Below are 7,282 nucleotides of genomic sequence, written 5' to 3'. Positions count from 1 at the left end.
AAAATTTTGCGTGTACTTACGTATTTTGATGCATAGATTACGAATCCGAAAGAAAAAGTCGGCGCTCTTCCGTATTTACAAAGTAACGGCCCTTCAAAGTTCTGAAAAGGGCAAATTTTCAGACTTCTTTTTCACCAAATAAACTATTTAAAAATACAAGCATTTATTCACAAGGTCACCTTTACACCTTATTCCTCTTTCTTTGACACTTTTCACTTCAACAATCAACATTTTTCCAATAAAAATGTTAAAAAATGTAGGGAGCTGCTTTTTGGTTATATATCTGTATTTTACGTTTTTAAAATGGCATAGTTGGTACGACTGATGCAAGCATTCGTTTTTAAATTAAGTTTTTTATAAGAAAAATGTTGATTGTTGAATTGAAAAGTGTCAATTAAGGAGAAATAAGGTGTAAAGGTGACCTAGTGAATAAATGCTTGTGTTTTTAAATAGTTTATTTGGTGATAAAGAAAGCTAAAAAGTTGCCCTTTTCTGAACTTTGAAGGGCCGTAACGTAACTTTTTAAATAAGGAAGAGCGCCGCTTTTTTCTTTCGGATTCGTAATCTACGCATCAAAATACGTAAGTACACCCAAACATTTTTTCAAAATCGCCGGGTGTCCTCAAAACGAAAATTTACCCATATTCGTATGTGAAGTGTGAATTCAAATAAATTAGATGAAATGTGGAAATTTCTCTAAACTCTCTGAAACTGTTATTCGAAGTGCATCTCTGCCTTTTTCCCAAAAACTCAACAACAGGTGACGCCTATGACTTGAACACTGAAAAAAATTACAAAAACAGATACGCTCCTTCACTCAGAAGGTAGAACGTATTTAGTTTGCTTTACTGTATCCGAATTCCATTGTGAGTGAAAGATAAAGATTCCGAAGATAAACTTCCAGAATGAACCGTCGTCAACGAGAACATTTGGAATTTTGTGCGTTGCTAGCCCGTGATCAGGAATTGAAAGCGACAGTCCGTCCAAATATGACGATATTGTTAACACTGACATGTATTTTTGCTAGTGTCATTATGGCATCAACCTACGTTCTAGGAATGTATGCAGCATTCACAGGTGACCACATAAAAAATATTAATGATATACTTACATATTTAAATAGGTTCCACATCTATTAAACGTATATTTTTGAGCATGGCACATCAATAGCTCTGAAAAAGCATGAGTTTTGATTTTATGGCTATTGAAACCTTTTTTGCCAAGTGTTGAGAGAGGAACATTCAAAATGGCGACGAAACGTCTATATTCATTTGTTGAATAATTTTTTGACATGTTAATAATTGGAAAAATGTGGCAGATATGTAATGGAAAATAACACACGAAAGGAGTTTTTCAAATTCGTTCGATTTTAGCCAAAAATAAACAAAAAATATTCGTAGGTGTTGAAAACATCGATATACTTTTTTATTTGTGAATTATAAAATCAATAGTTGATATTCATCACGTAGGTTGGAGTTGATACTGAAACAATTCTCATTATTCATTTTTCGATATTTCAGTGTAACCGACAGATTTGGTGACTTTTTTCCAATAGAAAATAATATGCATTATAGTAATTATTCCTAATTTGACAGGTTTATATTTTCACTACTACTACTACTACTACTCAACTGATACATAAAACTAATCTAAAATGTTTTTTTTATTCAGTAAGTATTGATTTATTCTGATGTGAAAACACAATTACTAGAAATTACTTCTAGAAAAATTTTAAGCAATTCCAATAATGAATCAACATTCAACGAAAGTCATTTTTTGTGGAGGAAAAAATCAGTTTTTCATCGACCTTTTTTTTGGGTAATTGTTACCTTTCACAATCTGAAAAAATATAAAAATTATAATGGAGAACTGCCGATAAGTTACTGCGTAAAAATCAAAGTATTTTTCACAAAGAAAAATCTTCTATTTATCAGTAACTTGTCGTATTTAACAATTTTGCCTATCAAAAAAATTATTAAGAAATAATACTTATCTTTTATGTTTCGGAGGCCAAAATCTGCCTCCGTCTTCAGAAATGGATAAAAATTCGAATATATACGCAGTTATTTCTTTTTTGAGAGCTTATTTCTTAAAAGTTACATTGGTGAAACCTCAAGACCATTGAAAGTGCGTGAGAATGAACATCGAGATTATATAAAAAATAGACAATTGACAGGATCAAAATTATCAGAACACATTTTAAAATCAGACGGTGAACATCGGGTGGAATGGAATAGGACAAGAAAGATTACCAATGAGCCTCATTCTAAGAGACGTAAGCTAAAAGAATCAGCGTATATTCTCATGTCTGGAGAGAACTGTATCTCGAATAGCTCCTCAGAAATAGACCGTACTTGGCTACCCATCTTGAAGAAAACTTTGGATAGTGGCGAAATGGCAACAAACTGATATCGGAGAGTACCTTGTATTACATCGAATATTTCAGTTGTCAATCAACAACATTGACATAATTTCATATTTCAAAACTTCTTTGACATCTGTCGAAGAAGTAAAGAAATAAGCTCTCAAAAAATGAATAACTGCGTATATATTCGAATTTTTATCCATTTCTGAAGACGGAGGCAGATTTTGGCCTCCGAAACGTAAAAGATAAGTATTATTTCTTAATAATTTTTTTGATAGGCAAAATTGTTAAATACGACAAGTTACTGATAAATAGAAGATTTTTCTTTGTGAAAAATACTTTGATTTTCACGCAGTAACTTATCGGGGTAAACTGAAAAGTTTGCCCTTCTACACTTGTATGAAGTTCTCCATTATAATTTTTAAATTTTTTCAGATTGTGGAAGGTAACAATTACCCAAAAAAAAGGTCGATAAAAAATAATCAACATATTCATAAACTACCTGCTGTCCTCCAAGTAATATTGTATAATTATTGTTTTTTTAATCTACCTCTTTTGCCAGAATTAATCATTTATCTGATCAAGTTTTGGTATGATATGCCAATAATAATTAGCATATTCAAAAAATATCTGTTTTTCTAGAAATGATATTGTATTGTAATTGTTATGATAAAATCTACCTGTTTATTAGATATTTTATTTTGATTTCAAACCAACTTTCATGTAGTTATTTAGGTTTTGTCAAACAATTATTTTTAACTTAGCGATGATTTCATTTATATTTTTTCGAATGGATGAGAAAAATTCAATTCTTGAATTTCAAGATGCCTCACGACAAGATCAAATGATTTCATAAATTCTATTGTAAAGTTTTCTGTAATAGTGATATACTTTTCAGGTTTCTTCTTTGGATTGTTCGTAATACTGAAAATGAAAAGGCTGAAATTCAAAGAAGTCGAGCTCATCATCAGAGATGATCTAACATTAGCACAGCAGGAAGAATTGTCAGCCCTTGTATTTGCGAATTTTGATGAATTTCGTGAAAATGCAAGGAGTACTTTGGCGAGGCTTACGGAATCTGAGAAACAGTCTCTGTCTCGAATAATAAAGACATTTCTGGAACAATTATTCACATTCGAACACTTCATTCACGCAGGGGAAAATGTTCGATAAAGTGGATATTTTACTGTTATTTTATTACTGTGTATTTTCTGTTCATGTTTCAATTGTGTAACAACTGTAATGAATTATGTAGAATGTTGTAGTAAATTTGTTAAAATATAGCAGTTCCTTATATTGGGACATACCAATTTGCAACAAAAATCATTAGTACCTCCATTTAGAATTGTACAAAATGTGGAATAATATCAAAATAAAGAATGTAGATGTTTGCACCAGATAATTTTGAAATTTTTAAGTCAGCTCCAATATCACAATCTCAAGCAACAACTTTACAGACATGAAAACTATTGGCAACGCCAATTTGTATCATTTTACGCTAGTTGCACACACACACCGATTTTGGACGGCCAGTATAAAATCGGCCGATATTTTATTGGTAGCGGGTGCTTGCACACTCACCGGATTTTTATCGGTGAAACAATCAGTTGCTTTGTTGTCATAATTAGCACGCACTACCAAAACGAAGTTAATGCGTAGTAACTACAATTTCACCGAGCATTAGAGACTGGAATGGTCGGTAAAAAACCGGTGAGTATGCTAGAGTGTATTTAGTCATATACGCCACTACTTCCCGGTACTGCCAGCGATACAGTGGACGGCTGCTCACCGGTATTTTACCGGCGACGATCACCGGTCGGCGTGTGTGCCAGGTCCCGTACCCATATGTGGTTCACTATTGGAATTTGTACGACCGGTACAAAGTCGGCCGTCCAAAATCGGTGTGTGTGCAACTAGCGTTATATGTACCAGTAAAAAGTTCAGTTTTGAACTGATACTGAAATTTGGAGAAATGATATTTTACATAACTTTTTGCCTTAACTTTCATTTCCCAATACTTGAATAAATACTTAAATAAATACTTAATAATATCAAAATAGTTATAAAAATATTCAAAACAAAGTGAAATCCTATTAGAGTATTCCAAACCTGTCAATTTGCCAATTCAATAAATTGATCTCTAAAACTCCATCAAATAACAGGTGACTATTTTAACAGGTGAGAATTACAAAATAATGAAAAACTTCATGATCAATTCAATCAATGAATCAATAATCTGAATTTCTAGCAGCTTCACATTTCCCCCAATCAGGGAAATGTGGGAAAAAAATCTATGAATGGGCAACCAAGAAGTAGAAACCAAAAACTATCTGAATAATGTATTGTCGAATTCTTCGGTATTAGAAAAACCAATTGGTGAGTACCGGTGGTACAACATAATACTTCAGTTATAAAATCGCATAATAAATTCAACATGGGAGAATTTAAGGAGAATGAGAAAACACTTTGACTTCATTTCGTCGTCGATTTCACTTCAATAGGTGTTTAGAGACTGTACCTTTCAAAGCACTTTGTGTCAGTTGTTGAACTTTTTGAATACATGTTTCCAGTGGATCAACCCAACTAGCAATCTTATATTTTATAATTGTTGTAAAAATACACTTTTGTCTATTTTCCACTATATTTCTTTATTGTTGACCGGTTTCGGCTATTACACCATTTTCAAAACTAACTGATTACATTTAAATCTGAGTAATTTATACCTATGTTGCTTATTCTATCATAAATGATTTGTCATACCTGATATACCTGATACCCGGTACCTGCGTTTCATATACCTGTAAAATCCATGAACATAACAAAGCTTTCAATATAATGTAGGTTTTGGGATCTGGATTATAGGTTCAGGAGAGGACTATTATTTAAATCAAGTTGTTCGTTGAGGACAATAGAATTGGGATTTTTCTTTGACCTGTTTGTTTCCATAGATTCCAACAGATTCATCATTTTCCCTTTTTCGCATGTGTGTAGGATCTTTAAATTATCTTTATCTATTTTATGTTTCGAATTTTGAAGATGTTCGTACATTAATGATTTTTTATCCGAAATAACATGTTCGTGGTACCTTGTATCAAAATTTCTCGCCTGTATATATGGCGGGGCATTCGCCACATTCTATTCGATATATACCAGATATCTTCCCTTTCTCTAATTTAGGTTTGGCATTAAAGAATATGTTTCCTAAATTTCCGTTGGATGTGTAGGATGTTTGTAAATTGAATTTTGAGAGATAAATTTTAATATTTTCGGAGATTCTACCAGCATAATTGATACAAACATATTTGTGTTCTGGTCTTGTGGAAATTGAGTATAGTTCTTTCATTATTGATTTTTGTTGATATTTCATTATTATGTTGTTAACTAGAGTGGTAGGTATTTTGTTATTAACTGCTATTTGTTTAATGATTGCGATTTCACTTCGGAGGTTTTGATCAGAAAGGGGTATTGTGAAAGTCCTATGTATCATTGACCTGAATGCAGACAATTTCTGTGAAATCGGGTTAAAAGAGTCAAAAGGTATTGTGCAATCTGTGAATGTGTTTTTTCGGAAAATGTTGAAGTCGAGTTTATCATTGTTTTTGGATATTGTCAGATCTAAAAAATTTATCTCATTGTTCTCTTCTATCTCTACGGTGAATTTGATCTTATCGTGTAGACTATTGTGGAATTTCAAGTAACGAGATATTTGTCTAGTTGAACCATCGAAGCCTACTAATATGTCATCTATGTCATTTTTCTGGTCAGATGGTTAAGAGTACGGCTCTGCCAAACTCTAAAAACTTGATTCGGTCCCGAGCGGGGCAGGCACAGAGTATGTGCTCTACTGTTTCATCATTTTCCAAACAGAGGTGACACACACTGTCTTCCTACAGTCTGATTCTCTGCATATGATGATTCAAATGACAGTGACGTGTAAGAAGGCTTGTACATCGTAGTTCATCATTACTGTAGTCCAACAACTCTTTGGTATTGGGTTTTGAAGGGTGAATGAACGCTTTGGAGTCAGCCAATCCTAGAAGATATATATATATATATATATATATATATATATATATATATATATATATATATAAAAAAGTTGACAGGTGATTATTGAACGAATGTAACTTACAAGAAAATTTATTAAATGGTCAAAAATACTGAGTGCGCATATAAGCAGAACTAAAAAAAAAATGGCTCTTCTTTGGCACCCCGAAAAAAAATCATAATACAAAAAAAATTGGAATCAGTACAAAGTATGGCCTGCACGCTGGTTTATTACGGCCCTACATCTATCGTGCATCGACAAAATGAGATTGTCAATGTCTTGTTGAGGTACAATGTCTTGTTAAAGCACAATATTTCCAGTTCAATTGCTGAGCAAGAACTGCATAGAATGTACAAACTCGACACTTTCAGATTATTCATTTCAGCCGAAAACCTACAGTTTGTAAAAAACGTGATAAAAGATTGGTTACCGTTTTTGCAGGCTTTGTTCAACCCATAGAAATCTACAGGGTGGTCGAGTGTACCAATTAAATCGATATTAAACGACCTCATGCATTTATTTTTTTGATATTTAGTATGTTATAAAAATATCCCTAGACTTTTCCGATGTATATATATATATATATATATATATATATATATATATATATATATATATATATATATATATATATATATATATATATATATATATATATATATATATATATATATATATATATGGAACCAACAAATAATGGGGCTAAGCAGCAAATGAAAGAGTACTCTTTAAAGTTTGTCCAAGCTTTCGGAAATTTAATGAATTGTTTCCATCATCAGGGATGCTACAATTTGAGGGTGTAAGTAATATTAATATATAATTATGAATGGTTAGACTGACAACTTTTTGAGGATGTTTCATACGATGGT

General features: G+C 32.1%; 1 long non-coding RNA gene across 1 annotated transcript; it reads left to right on the top strand.

Moving 5' to 3' along the window:
* Window positions 1-615: 615 nt before the first annotated feature.
* On the top strand, window positions 616-3,767 carry LOC111509581 (uncharacterized). The gene is made up of 2 exons (XR_002722660.2): window positions 616-1,077; window positions 3,264-3,767. It is a non-coding gene; the product is annotated as an uncharacterized lncRNA (long non-coding RNA).
* The last annotated feature ends 3,515 nt before the right edge of the window (window positions 3,768-7,282 follow it).

The sequence above is a fragment of the Leptinotarsa decemlineata genome, unplaced genomic scaffold, assembly GCF_025532065.1.
Source record: "Leptinotarsa decemlineata unplaced genomic scaffold, Ldec_3_MD MMD2_tig00026328_RagTag_RagTag, whole genome shotgun sequence".
Lineage (NCBI taxonomy): Eukaryota > Metazoa > Arthropoda > Insecta > Coleoptera > Chrysomelidae > Leptinotarsa > Leptinotarsa decemlineata.
This window is presented reverse-complemented; position numbering and strand designations above follow the sequence as displayed.